This window comes from Bombus huntii, chromosome 7 (genome assembly GCF_024542735.1).
Source record: "Bombus huntii isolate Logan2020A chromosome 7, iyBomHunt1.1, whole genome shotgun sequence".
Classification (NCBI taxonomy): domain Eukaryota; kingdom Metazoa; phylum Arthropoda; class Insecta; order Hymenoptera; family Apidae; genus Bombus; species Bombus huntii.
In genome coordinates this window covers 15,538,135-15,554,246 of record NC_066244.1, presented here as the reverse complement: position 1 = coordinate 15,554,246, position 16,112 = coordinate 15,538,135, and the positions used below count along the sequence as shown (strand labels likewise).

At 34.5% G+C, this 16,112-nt stretch overlaps 1 protein-coding gene across 5 annotated transcripts in view; it reads left to right on the top strand.

Annotated features, from left to right (window-relative positions):
* The window catches only part of LOC126867884 (mannosyl-oligosaccharide 1,2-alpha-mannosidase IA), a 691,228-nt gene that overhangs the window by 638,429 nt on the left and 36,687 nt on the right, over positions 1-16,112 (top strand). The gene's annotated exons all lie outside the window — the stretch shown is intronic.

Genomic DNA, 16,112 nt, shown 5'->3' with positions numbered 1-16,112 from the left:
TTTCAATCCTTGCACACGATGGTTGAACCGGCAGCCCTTTATAAACATAGCATTTTACTGCTATCGTGGGTAGGACTGTGGCCGTACAACAATACGAAGTTTAGATGGCTTCATAATAATATCATCTGCTTTATTTTTCTCTCTGTTGTAATTCCCCAGGTATAATTCCTGTTACGTCGTTTCTACTTTTCTGTGTAACAGTGATTTAAAATTTAAGGTATCTGAGTATCAGCTAATTAATGTATGATTAAAGTTTAAAGATTTAATTCCTATTTTTTAATTTATATAATGCATTGAATACTGGCTGTATTTTTTATAAATCTTGTCATGGAATAATGGGACAAATTCTTAAGCTAAACCGATGAAAGTAACTTGTGACTCGTTGTTATCTTGTTTAAATGGAAGAGATTCTGTGATATCTTTTAACTGGACTACAGCGTGTTAGAAAGTTTCTATAAATTATTAAGAAATAGATTCTATAAATTTCTAAATTTTATAAATTTTATATTTTATTTATTATTATATATATATTTTTTTTAATTAATAAACACTATTTTCCGTAAATTTATTGAACAACATAAACGTTTAAATAATAATTATATTTTATTTCATGAAATTTTTATTTAAAAGAGAAACTGCAATGTTTATGTGTAACTTTCGTTATTTTCAGCTGTTTGTTCTCAAAACCGCAGAATTTACTCTATATGTCCTATCGAACAGACTGTTCCCTATCATAACGTGCTTGTACGTGGTACTTAGATACAACATGTTCTGGTATCAAATCAACGTAGTGAGTCTCAAGAATTGTAATTCACAAAGTATTATTTTTAATTTCTCGTATTTTCGTACAATAGATTTAGTTAATAATACGATATATTCTTCTTGTAATATGCCAACAATTTTCAGGAAGATTAGCGTCAAATATTTGTATAATGTATCCAATGTAACTCTGCTTGATTTTTAGAATTCTTTTAGAATACACGATTAATTTAAGGCGACTCTATAAATAAAAATGAAGCAGAGTCGGGTCAAACATATACTTACGGAAGTAAATTGTTTGCTTTTGAAGAATTCAACATTAATCGCGTACCTTACTAATGAAATTGAGAAATCTAGAAAAAATACAGCTGATCAGTGCGATTTAAAAAAAAAAGAAACCTGTAGAGTTGGTAGTGTTGATAACGAACCTGTTAAATTAATGTTGGTAACGAATCTGTTAAACTAGTGTTGTACAAACATGAACTAACGATCGGTAAATATAATGCGAGCACAATTATAAAATCCAGGTTATGGAATTAATGGAACAAGTGAAATACGACTGGAAGATGAACCATGGCGAGCCTCTTAAGATTCTAAAGAAATACGCTGCATTGGGAAAACGTTATTCAGTGATATTAATTGGTAAGAAATTAATACGAAACGATAAAACACAAAATAATGTGTAACTCTACTCGATTGCAAATTTGTTACAGCATTAATATATCTAGGAACATTTATCTCAATAATATGCCACATGTTTAGCTATATTCTGTGTATAATTGTATCCACGAACATAACTTGCCAGTATAAATTTCCAATGATGATGGAATACTTCGTCGATGAGAAGAAATATTCCTTTTTCATTACGTTGCATCAGTATTTCTTGTTAATCCTGGATGCTACTATACTAGCCGGAATAGAGACTTTAATGGTAACGTGGTTCCAACACGCTAGCAGTTTATTTGCGGTCGTGAGGTAAAATTAAGAAATTAATTATCAAAGAGAAAAAATATAAATTACAGTTTGCTTTTTAGTAAATCCGATTAAAAAGAAAATTATGTTCAATCATTACCGGTATTCGTATTACTAGGCTACAGATGTTTAAGCAAATTGAAATTATTATGAAAAACTGAAAATGAAAAACTGAGATTTGCATTATTCTCTAAGTTCTACAATGTGCATTATATTTTTGATATTTATGTTGTATTTCTTTTATTTTTTATAAGCTCGATCATCTGCTTCAAGATAAGTTATTGTTCATAATTTGCAGTTATCATATTAAGAAAGCAGTTTTTGAAGATTGTGTTCAATCATACGGCTCACGAAAATATTTGAACAGAAATAGCAAAAGAAACGTAGAGAACGTGATAAATGCACACAGGAGAGCAATGGAGTTAGTATTTTCCCACCTTTATATGTCTAGTCACGATTCTTATACTTGCAGTTTTCTGTCTAATCGTTTTTATCTGTTACTAAAGGTACGCATACAATTTACGAGACAAATACATGTTTTCTTATGGTACTTACCTTATATTCGTTATCATATGTCTGAGCATTAATTTGTTTCTCGTGAGTAACATACTGTTCTTACTACTCATTAATAGAAGATAAGATATTTCAAAATTGAATGAAATTTTTGAAAAGTGTCTATAAAAAAAGTGTATTTAAAACATTTATTATCACTGTTTTCTTATTCGATTATATTATATATACGAAACCACTTTTTTCCTACAAAAGAAACACGTTTTTCAGTTAACTCAATCAGCATTTCTATACAGAAATATCGAAGAAACGATTATCCACCTAGTTTCTCTCAGCTGCATACTAATATGCATGGTCCTCTTCAATTATATGGTGCAGCTTACTTCAGATGCCGCTGATAGCATTGTTACAATCATGTGAGCTTCAAAAATATTAAAAAAATTCAATTAACAACAACGAAACAATATAACAAATTTTTTAAATTACTACCTTACATTACTATTACAAATTCACAGATACCACACCAATTGGTACGAAGCATCCGTACCTTTACAGAAACTGTTATTGATAATCATGATAAGGAGCATCAACAGTTTCACTTGCAATTTCTTCGGTTTCTACACTGCCTCGATGGAAGGAGTTTCAATGGTACAACGTTTGCCAAATTTCATAAATCGTCCTCTCGTGTCGAGGCAATACCGTCATTATCGCTGTCCTTGAAATCTATTTTTCAGATCTTGAGAAAGTCAGTTTCATATTTCATGGTGATAATCTCCATGAAGTGACAGTCCCTTCTCGTCCATAGATGTAATATCTAACTAATAGAAATTAGTAGCATTGATTTAGACGCGTAAAAAATGTATTCAGAAACGCAAATGCTAAACATCAAATGTCACACTATCGTCAAATAATAATGAAATCACATTTAACAGAATTCTTTGATATAAACTCTTTATAAAAAACAATATTCTTTATTCTTTCGGGATGAAGTTCACGAAGTGAATGAAACCCGACGCATTGCCTTGATTCAACCCTAAGTTCACAGACAAACAACAACACATACTAAGTATCTTATTAATAACAAAAGACTTACGAAGAAACGAAAAAAGAATTATGAAAAAGAGTGTCTTACTGTTTTCATGAAATTGAATTGTTTTCGTAAAACAACCCTTTCGCTTCGGCAGTTCAGTTCGCCGAAATACTGTCACTGAACGGAAACGCGCGCTAGAAATACGCACAGTGTGCGTGGTTGCTGTATATATGTTTTTCTAAGTCTTAAATAACAATAATTGTTGTAAGAACCGTATATGAAATATCGTTTCACTGTCAATGGATTTAATAGATTTTGTAACACGAAACAGTATATGATCGTTTGGATGTTTGAAATATATTGCGTAAAACGTTTTGATGTTGTTTCAACAATGAGTAACTTTGAGAAATGATTAATCCAATATGTCAATAAAATCAACAGCAAATGTTCTGCTGATAACGAAAAAATATATTATTGACTACAGATAGCACTTATATATGCATCATTTGGATGCCGGATATATGGGGTGTCGGACTCGGGAGTCGTCGCGTGGTCACTGCCTATATGCGGCGCTCGTACCCACAGGTCATCTCGTGGATGCCGCCTATAAGCGGCGCTCGAAGCGAAAGGGTTAAATACGTTCTATAGACCATGTTTCAGTCCTTGCAAGGAGCGTGGTATGAAAATGTCATAATTGACCTGGCACTGGGTGCCTTGCGCGCTGGTTGGGCGTATCCCAATCCCTATGGCCCTAGGGGTGCCCAGGTTCTGTATGGCGATAAGTTGGAGCCGAGGAAAGCACCCGTAAACAAAGACTGACAATACTTGTTATTAAGTTATATCCCGCAGGGTGGACTTGCTTATGTGAGTCTATGAGGGCTGGCAAACCCACGTTGCCGCAGTCAGGGGGGACCGTCGGGACAAGCGTCCCGCTTGCGTGAGTCCTCTATGTACACTGCAGGGAAGGTCGCCGGGAGTGTAAGGCGCTTAAGTACGGTTACACTCTCTCTACGTGGCCTTGGGTAGTAACGCACCCACAATCCTGATGCTAAGGATGGGACCGTCGGAATAAGTTTCCGGGTACTTTGTACCTTGAGGCCCCCGCTTACGTGAGTCCCATCTGGAACTGCCGAGCACGGTTAGCAGGTCGCCGGCCGGCAGTGACGTGGCCGTACATCCACACGATAGTTCCACCAATGACTAAGGATGGTACCACGGGGGTCGAGTAAAAGCCCGAAGGAAGTAGCGACCCCCCAGCTCGACCAATTATGGGTTTGGACTCGTGGTGGCAGTGGTTGATGGCCAAGATGCTGGCAAGAGGGCCGATTTAGGGGGTATTGGCTCCCCCGAATGGCCTTCGGCGGGTGAGTAGCGTTCCACCTGCTCCGGAACCGTTCTGGAGAGACGGAAGGGCTTAGAAAGCGCCTCGTTCGACCTGAGACGAGCGGCAGCCCCTGCCAGGCTTAGCTAATTCAGGTAGCAAGGTACTGGCTGCCTTGTGCGCTGGTTGGGCGTAACCCCAACCCCTATGGCTCTAGAGGTGCCCGGGTACTGTATAACGATAAATTTGCTCTCAAGAAAGCACCCGTTACCAAAGACGAGAATACTTGTTATTAAGTTATAGTCATTGACTGTTGCTTGACACTCCGGAACGTCGAGGATTTTATCTTTTTATTTTCATAGCTGGTGGAGATAGACTGAAGAAATAGAAAAATTGCGAGAATATTTTATTAGAAAAAAAAGAACGAACAGATGATAGAATGTTTTGTCTGCCGGAAATCGTAGAAGTGTTCAAGCTTTTCTAAGGAATGGACTACACAGATAGTCATCACTATATAATATCTATCGAATTACTATGCTCGCCTTGGATATTTGACCGCTTCATCGTACGATATGCGCGGAATTATGGAACGCTTTCGTCATTTTAATTTTATTGACTGGCACAATCGTCCAGGTATTTCATTTAATCGTTACAATTCTTTTGATTGTTTGTCCGCAACCTATTCAGTATACTATACATTGTTTCTTTGTGTTAAATGAAATGTAGTCGTAAAGCAAAAAAGATAGAATCGTTGTCTTTCAGCTTCATATCAAATTGTTAAAGGGAGAGTTCATATTCTAAAGATCAAGATTCTATTTGAATGTCAGTTAGCAGCGTTCGTCACGACGAAAATGAACATGATGAAAAATGATTTGAACATTTTGGCACGGTTAATTGTTATTTTCAATTTCTTAATTCATATTATTTGACTTTCATACATTTCTAAGAAGTTTCTCGTTGTATTAGAGTCAATTATATATCAATATAGATAATATAGACTGCACTGAACGGGGGGCAACATCGATTGCATGGGGCTATGGGGGTAACGTCACAAATCGATAGCCATTTATGGATTGTACCTACAAACACAATAATGTTAGTGTTGATTCTCCGTAGGCAGTATCGATTGTACGTGCTAAAGAAATTGTATTTCTACGATGACATATGATTCAATCGAGTGCTTGTAGCGCGTATGTAGTTAACTGTAACAAACGCTCTAAACGTTTTAAAAAATACATGCCCCTTCTTTGTTCCTCGCCTGACCAACAAGGCGAACATGCATCTACGTTCTAGTCGTTGCGCAGCCGTTACTTGCAACTTTACGATACGTGCGTACTGTGGAACAATCTCTTTTTTTTTTGTTTTTCTTCGCCACTTGCAGAGGAACAGCAAAATTGGTCAGCTTCGATTTTCGCAGATTTTTTGCAAGTTGATAATATAAAAGTTTCGATGAAACTGCAAAAAGGTTAACTACCACCTGATTTCAATGACTTTTGAATATCTTCCACAGGTTCACAGATACATAAAATATATTTTAACAGAACTTATGTCGATGAAATAACGAACACTTGAAATAAAAAGAGTATAAATTGTGAGCAGTCGCAAAAGCTGTAGAATGAAGACACCAGTTGGTAACGCACAAGATTAATAAAACTTTCATTAACGCAGCCTTTTCATCGTGCCGCTGTTATGCACACTGTTTACGAATGTTCATTAAAGAAAGCATCTATTTTTCGAAATAGGAAACTATAATCAACTTTTTCACTTATAGCTTCCGTTACTGAATCCACTGGAGCGTATTGTTATTACCTGTTGCTTCGTAACTGCCTTGCATGTTAACGAAGCAGCGGATGATGCGTCGATAAAATACTATGATAATACAGTCACGTAGAATTAACATACTCTATATACAGTTTCATAGGTTATTTTAAAAATTGTGTTTACGCTGCTGTAAAGTGGAATAATTTAGTTTACTTTCCATTGAAACATTGGAGTAGGTATAGTATTACATATATACGCAGGTACTACGTAAAGTGGCCGATATATATTAAATAGATTAAATGATTCTTAGCTTTTGTACAAGCGGTATATATACATATAATTAAGTATAGTTCTAATTATAAAAGAGATATATAGAAAAGGAGGGAAAAGAATATTTAGAGATAACCAAATATCTCTCGACAGAGAAATATAATTACAATTACGGATCAAGCAAAAAATGTTACCTCTTTCCATGAACGTCATTTAAAATACAATTGCTATCTGTTACTTCGTGCCATGCCTCTTGTGAATATAATATTGCGGAAGAAGTTCCTCCGCTGTAAGACTTGAAGCTGAAAGATTTCAAAAAATGAGCACAAAATGGAAGTAAAAGATTACTTGAAGAATAACATTCGCAAGAATAGGCTCAAGATAATATATCCTCTTATTCCAGGTACAACACGTTGACGTATAAATTAATGTTGCATGCATTGATATTTAACGATTCACAAGTTCCACTTACCAAATATCACTGTTATCATTACATGTTACAATCACTTTCCGAGACAAAAATAAAAATATTTATCGAGAAGGGAATTATAGAAGATTAGCTTGAAAATCGGTAATTTCACACGTTACAAGATTACATTGTACGTCTTTTTTTTATTTTCTGTATATATATTAAAAAATCTTTACAGAAATGTAAATAAAGAACACCGACGCGTCAGAATATCCTCGCAGCAGATAGTGAAACTACATTTAGAATTTTCTAGCATAAGAGTGTATTAACATCCTCGGAACGTCCTTTCTCTATGAACTTCACGAACCTTATGAAGTTTGTTGTGCTACGTATAATCAACCCCAAGTTCAGAACAACCTATACACCAACGCACGCTAATACGCATTAATAATAGAAAACTTGCGTGACGGTGGAAAAATATGGAAAAGAAATCCTTATTTTCCTACAGTTTAAAAATACTGTGCAAACTACCCTTACTGGCTTGCAACGTACGCATCATGAAATTACCATAATTGACCCTCACCCTCCTTATTAACTTATAGCTACTATTAAGCTATAGCTACTGTCCATTACTTGTCACTCAGAACTCCACCGTTATTATTTTTTTATATTCACCCCTGTCTAGGAAATATGAAAAATATTCGAAAAACAAAGAAATTGCAGGAATATTTGATTAGGAGAAGAGAAAAGGGAAGAACCATAATCTGTTCAGCCAGACGCGTTCAGACTTTCAAAAAATGGACAACTTCGCAGGAAGTCGCTATTACAGTCTCAATCGAATTCTCATAACTGTTATTGGTCTTTGGCCATTCAGTCGTACGATATATACGAAATTATTGAATGTTCTCGTCGTTTTTCTTTTATTATTTGCTGTGTTCGGTCAGGTATTTGTTTCAATTAGTACCATTCTTGCGATTGTTTGACTGTAATTTATTGCGTGGTTTTTCCCCGTATTTCGTGAAATATAATTTTACGATAAAGTGGAATTCTTATTCTTCAATTTTATGATAAGCTGTCAGAATGAAGTGTATAAAGAATGTATTTGTATCGCAGTTGGTGAAATTGATAACGGCAAAATTGAGTACGACACTGAGATGGAAAATAGTTTCTTGTATCGCGTATTCCTGCATTTTTGTCGTCAAGTACATCGGATACCTCTATTACATTAATGACGTAAGTTTAGTAAAATAGAAATAACCAATATCGCTTATCCACTTTTATATTCGAATGAAGTAGATTTTTGACCGAAAGTACATTTTAAACAAACTATTGATTTAAAACGGCATCTTATGATACAAAACTGTGTACTTCTCAAATACAGCTAAAATGGATATTTCAAAAAATTGCATACGATTGGAATTCGTTAAAAAATGAAGCAGAGCTGCAAATCATTCACGAATACAGTAAAACCATGAAAACACTGTCAATCGGTTTTGGACGTAAGTCGAAACTCTCCATTCTACAATACTAGCTGAACTACTTTCAGTTTCGGGCAAGAATTTTTCAATTTTGACAGAAAATTCTTACTTATTATCAGTTATTTATTATTTTATTATTAACTATTTCTAAATTTCTTTTATAAAAGAAATCTTCAGTTTCATCCAGTTTTGATAATTAAGAATAATATCGTCTGTACTAACCGAAAGGTAATATTGATTTTCTTTATGGGCATGTAGCAACTAAATCTACAAATCCATATCGATCTGTACGCGCATATGTAAATTCGGTTTATACAATGACAACGATCGAACGCCTGGACATGTTAGCTATAACAAGCATTTTTTCTTTAAAAAAAAATTGTTTCTACACTGCCCTTTAAATCATTAAATGCTATTCATCTTCGTCTGAAAATTTCAACACTGATCACTTTATTGGATAATTGATGAATAGAATAATATTATATATAATATATAAATAATATAATATTATATAATATTATATAAGTAATAGAATAAATAAATAAATAAGAAAGATTTTTAGCAACGTTTACGATAGTTGTTTGCACTTTGTTCTTGAATGTTAATGCAAATATTTTAATCAAAAACATTGTTACAGTGATTCTTGGTCCAACGATTCTAACATTCTTGTTGAAAACATTCAGTAATGAAATCTTGGATTTGTTAATTCCTATGAATTACACGCGTCCACGAGTGCTCCCGGTAATGATGGAATATTTTATTGATCAGGAAAAATTTTTCTACTATTTAGCTATTTACATCAATATTACTATTAGTTTTGGAGCACTAAGTGTTTTCGTCACTGAAGTAAATTCCATGTCAATAATATATCACATTTGTGGACTGTTAAAAATTGTTTGGTAAGGAAATTTAATAATGTAATTAACACACTTAAAAATGAACCATTCTTTCTTTGTTATCCATATTGCACATATTTGTTTCCATATTAAACGAATAATAGCTGGAATAACTAGAATACAATATATATATATCCTTATCTGGGATCAATATTTTTCTACAATTGTCATTTATCAATACTGTATATATCCTGGACTGTATCCAATAATTGTAACGAAAACTATCTTTTATCAGGTGTTGATGTTATCGTGATGATAACATGAGATCACTTCATCCTAGTTCGTCTTACGAATTACCTTTTACGTTAAAGTATTGCGGAAATCAAATAACCGTGTTATTGCCGACGTATTATACTTATTGATTTTAATATTGAAGATAATACGCTTACTTGGAATAAATATCAAAATTAATAATATACATTACATTTGTGCAGTCATTATCACATCGTTTAGTATCATATAACTAATTACTTTCTTACATGAATGAAAATTGCGCGAATTATTTTTAATTAAGCTATTAATTGATTATACTCATAATTTCTTTTAGTTTTTTATTCACTGTACATTGTTCCGCAGCTACCGCATAAATCACATATATGTTTCAAAGATACCAGGAGTCTCTCCTGCGCAAAGGAGTATGATAATTCACAAACAAATAATCTCAATTGTGAAATTACACACAACAACCAAGCAGTTAGTATTCCAATATTATTTCAAACAAAATTGTGAAGGCAAAATAATTTGTCAAGAGTTGGTGTTTTTTCGTTTTCAATTTTTCTAATATTAGTTTATCTTATTCGCACAATTAACTTACACAAGTTATTATTTTAGTCGTTCTTAATTCCAGAATAATCTAAAAGTAACAAATATTTCCTTTTTTAAAGTTATATCGATTTTATACAACTAAGGGTAATGCCATTGTACAACGTTTTTTGCGTTTTCGGTCTGATTACGTTCATTCTTGCTCTCTTTCAAGTGAGTATCACACGCTTGGACGAAATTCGATTGGTTAACAATTATCGTTGATTGACAAATCCTTCTTTGTCTCAGTTTGCGAAAGCAATGTCAACCAGAAACGACATGGAGGAGTTGTTGGCATCATTATGTACTGTAATTACTTCTATATTTTACGCTTTTACCGTCATTCATTTTGCCCAAAAATTGACAGATCATAGCTCCGATATTTTTCAGCATTTGTAAGTAGCTTGTATCTACCTAATTCACACTGACACATTAAAAATACACCACTTCCAAATATTATACTACTTTCGTTGTTTGTATGATATGTATAATTGCAAATATAAATATGTTACAACGTTTAATGATATATCATTATTGTAATAAAATACTTGTAGATACAATATCGAATGGTACGATCTGCCAGTGATGGAACAAAAAGTAGTACTCTTTCTCATGCAAAATAGTCTAAAGGATCTTACTTTTATTATTGGTGGTGTTATAGTTGTGTCTCATGATATGTTTACAATGGTAACTATACTATGAATATACTTGATTTCTTCATATATACTGAAACTGACTTTTTTTAGTATGTTCGAACAGCCTTTTCGTATTTTATGGTTGTTTATTCCTTTGATTAAAATGCTTATCAATTTCTCATCATCTGTCTGCGGAAAACTGGTCGCATATAAATATTTTCGACTGAAAAGTTTATTCTATAAAAGAATAAAACAAGCTCTTTTCACAGGATATGTTTGTATTATTTTAATTTTTATCTCACTGATATCTTTATTGCAAGACATATGTGTGTAATGTGATAATATTGTAATGATAATTCAATTAAATATACATTGCTAAAGTAGAACAAAATTTCAATAAATATACGAAGTACGAGCATGAATGGAAGGTTTAAAATAGAAACACCTGTTAATTACACATTCCCTTCCTGTCACCTTTGTATCGCTATTTTACACCATATTCCTGAATGTTCATAAGAAAACCATCTGTTTCCCTCATTAGAGTACTATAATCTACGTTGTTCAATTATTGTTTCCACCTACATCCATTCGCCACAGTGTATTGCTATTGCCTTCTGATATAGAAATATTAATACTGTGCATGTCAACGAAAAGATGGAGCATTTTACAATATATAATACAATTTGGATCGAGAATCGTTCAATTCTAGCGGTAAAGAGTCCTCTACGTGTAGTTGCATGAACATGAACTATACCAGGAACGAGTATATAATACTTGAAATTTGTTAAAACTGGTCGATTATAAAGTTACACATTATAAAGTCACGAAGGCTTTTCTTTATCGTAATACAATTAAATAGCAACATTTTCCAGGTAAAATTAAATATTAGATAGACTTTTATAATTTCTTCAAAATATCCGTTTTTATTGACGAATGTTAATGGATACCGAAAAGAACTAGTAATTTAATTTTCCTCTGATTCAGTAAACTAATTAACGTTTTAATAATGTAATAATTATTCAACTTAATAATTATAGTATTAATGCACTTCAATTCTATTTCACAACCAATTTTATTTTTCACAATTTTATTATTTCACAACCAAAGTTATTTTTATTCCAGAATGAGAATATGTAAGCATAAGAATAAACAGGATTGGAAGATGTCTAAGAACGTAATGAAAGTAATAAGAAAATTGTTCAGAAATCTTGAAATCAACGATATTCGCAAGCAAAGGACATACGAAATCCTGATAAAGAAGATATCTAATTCGAAGATGTAAATTACGCCATTCTATAATCGTGAAATGTGGTAAGAATCCGAAGACGTAAGAATTGAGACTTATGAAATGCAAATTCACATCGCTGTTTATTACAGGTAAAATATATTAGTTGATAAATGAACGTAGTTATCGTATCACGTAGATATTACACTTTGAACAGCTCGTAATCTCCCTTTACCAGATATAAATTTCGCTATTATTATCGTAAATGATCACAAGTATTCATAAACAGAGAACGAAACTTATATCCACGAACATAACTCACGATCAGCAAACTCTGTTACACGAATAAAATAGACAAAAGGCAAGTGTTCTCGATAATTCCGAATATAATGAATAATTTTAGCCTTTTTACTATTTTGTCAAATATTTACCATGAAAAATTCAGGGATGTTACGTTCAGTATGATATCGATCCTGTTTAAATTCTCCTTTTTGTTTTCTAAGTGGCCTTTTGGTTACCGTTCGGAAACAATTTCAAGCATTGACCAAACTGAAGGATTCGAAGGTGCGGGGACTATCCAGCTCATTGACAGGGAAACGATCGCCGGTATTCTCAGATTCAAAGCGCAAAAGTGCCTCGGCTCGTGAATAGAAATGAACTGAACCTGGAAGTCGTTACCGCGAGGCTGATGGTATTCCTTTGCCTTCGATCAGTCCTACCCGAGATTACTCCTTTCACCAGTGAATATTCCAATTCTTTTTTCCTGTCCTTTCTTGGATACTCCCCTAGCTAGAGCGAAGTTTGAACATCCAGTAATATTTTCCTGTTCGAAACGTTCCTTTTTTCATTCTCCTTCAACTTTTGTGGCATGGGCGAAATATTTTTCTGCAGAAGTAACGATAAAAAATAGTAAGATGATGATCTGCAAGATCGTAAAATGACAGAAACTAAATTTAGTAGAAGTTAAGTGGACTCATTAAATAAGAAACTGTTTCGTTGTTTATTGTTTGAAACGAATTATCGAATTTTCTATGTGTTGCATGGAATTCGTGTGCTGATTCGTTTCATTAAAAATTCCAAATCTTAATCGTATCGTACTGTTCGTTGTTTAAAAGTTTACATTACTTTGACAAACTTGTTGAACTTTCCGTACCCAACCAAGTACCGTGTGAACTGTATGTAACCAACGAAGAATCCAATTAAACCAAACTCGTCACGCTATCTGTAACACAAATTTCAATTTAACCATCTTCGGCAAATTCCCAATCTCGATTTCACCCTCGAAACTCTAAACTACGAATTGTTACGATCGAATTGGCTATACCGCAATACAACGAGACTCGTAGCATCACGCGGGCTCATTAAAATGAGAAAAAGAGGCTCGCAACGACCTAAAGCGAGAAACGAACCTACCCGAGCGGACTTGGTCTCGATAAGAGATCAGAAGTTTTCGAGGCCTCTCATTGCTGCGAAGGAGGCGCGGCAAAAAATGAAATCGCGTCGGAATCTGGCCGAACGCGAAAGAAACCACGCAGCGGCGTGAAATTACAAGCGTCTGGTCCGTCAACCTTGTACGATCTTCGACGAAATAGGGAAGCAATTGGCGAGAAACGAAGCGTGAAGCGTCTGCTCGGTAATCAGCGGACCAGCCCATGACCGTAGATCGGCTTGGTCGATCGCGAGAGATCACGCGGTCAATTTGTGCGAGTAACTAGACTTTCTTCAACGAAGAAAAAGAAAGGAACGGCTACGTGGATGGAACGATAGATGGATGGCGAAAGGGTATGTTACCTTGGACCCGCTACCGAATTGACCCTCTTATCTAAAACGCGAATATAACGTCTCTAGTCACTACCACCCTCTCGTTTGGCCGACTGTTCCCTATTATCGCTCAGGGTGCGAACTTACCATGATCGTAGCTCCAGGCACGTGAAAGGGAATTATTCCAAGGAGCGTCGCACTTTTAGGTTGGTCTTCGTCGAAAGAAATCACTGGCCCATTCTTGCGGTCGTTTGCTGATACGTAGTTTGGATTCGGAGCTTGATGAACGCTTTATTGTTCCGGTTTCTCGATTCTTTTACACGGAGGATAGAGGAAGACTTTCAGGGATTTCAGACTTTATAATGTAATTGTCTTTCTTTCTTCTTTTTTTTTTTTTTCTTACACTTTCGAGGTGGATTTTTATTTTAACAATGAACGTAGTGTTATCATAGGAACTATAATATACTGAAATTTGAGAATTAGGTTAATTGTAGCTTTTTAAATGGGATATGTAATTTCATTTGTAGCAAGGACTTATCTTGCAACATATCTATCAAGTTTTAGGTATCCCTACAACAGGTGCTATGTCATAAAGGAAAAATATTTATATTTCGAGAAAGAAAAGATTCGTATGTTTGTACGATCTTTTCCATTCTTAGAGTGTGTAGAATATGACATCGAAATTTCACTACCTTAAATGTTCTGTTGCATTTATATCTACCGTATTATGCAACGTCCCCTCTTTCAAAAACTGATCCAATTTTGGTACCGCCGGCATCCCTCCAAAGGAGTCGTAAAGGGATGAAGTGGAAAGAGAAAAAGAGAGGAAAAATCGGGGAAAAGCTGAAAAAAGCCAGGACGCACCTGTCCCGCAAAGTTGTTCGCATTAATTCGAACTAATCTCGTAAGATCGTAAGGAACAATGTTACTCAGGAGCTTCTCATAGCGGTGCTCTCTTCTTCGACGTAAAAAGAGTGCCTAGATAGGATGCGAAGCTCGTTTCACCGCAATTCCACTTCCATCTCTAATCTTTACTATTTTTTCAAAGGTAAATGCATATGTTCAATAAATAGTATAACTAATTAGAAAAATAGTGAGCTTGGTTATTTTATACCTCAAATCGTAAACTTGATAACAGATAACGAGGAAGGTTTACGATCAATTGGAATATGTTACAGAACTAACGAATAATCGACAAGATAATTTAAATATCAGGTTTTATGCTGTTAGTCTTTTATTAAAATAAAGATAAATTACTATAATCTACTGTTCTGATTATGCAGCATACGATCGAAAATTATATACAATCGGGCACGAGGTGATTTCTTATGAAAAAAGATAAGAACAAAATATACAGTAAGATTTTTTCCTTCAAACTTTAGCTTTCGAGAAATTCTAGATACGAAAATAAGTAAAAGCTTCCACTTACTTCCACGCGTGGAATAACCTCCTGCCGATTGTTTAGTCCTGTCCAGTCCGGAATTCGCCGTGTTCAAGTATACTTGATAAATTTCAACACGAAACATTGTTCTTTTATGAAATTCTACAAAATTGTACAAAAAATTGTACTCTGCATCTTTTCCTATTTTCTCATATCGAATCACCTCGTGCCCGCTATATACGTTTTAATCGATTTAATTAATGTAATCGTTAATTCGTCGCTTATTTTTATCCAAATATTGTTACTACAAATACCAAAACACCCCTCGCGTACTTGCGAGAGGTATCGTACATGGAATAATGATAACAGGTTCGAAGACAAGGGGTGGAAAAGTAGAGCATGCGAAATCCGCGTCGAAACTTGTTACTCACGAAAGTGCTTCCGTGACTATCTGCAAGCCTCGTATCAGGGTCTTACAAGTGGCTGGGAAACACGCGAGTGCTTTTCGCTGTGCGAATCGCCGTTTCGTGAACGACCATCCTCTGCTAATCATATCCACGTGATCCGTCTACGAACTGGCCGTTACATCCTTTGGAAACTCTGTTGAAGAATATTGTTTTCTGCTTTCTCGCGTTCTGCTTTCTCTATCTTTTTGCTCGCGTGAAGGTTTCTCTCTCAGGAAGTGATGTTAAATAGGAAAAATTGGATGGTTGTTGATAAAGATAGAAATGGGAAAGAGGATTGTTGGAAAACGACGTTAAATTAATTTCGTTTTGTTACACTCGTTCTTTCGCGTTTCATGCTTAGTGTACACTCTATATATAACATTGTATATATATTAGGTTGTTGGAGAAGTTTCTTTCGTTTTATGAGGAAATAATAGACGCACAACGTTTTTTGTTT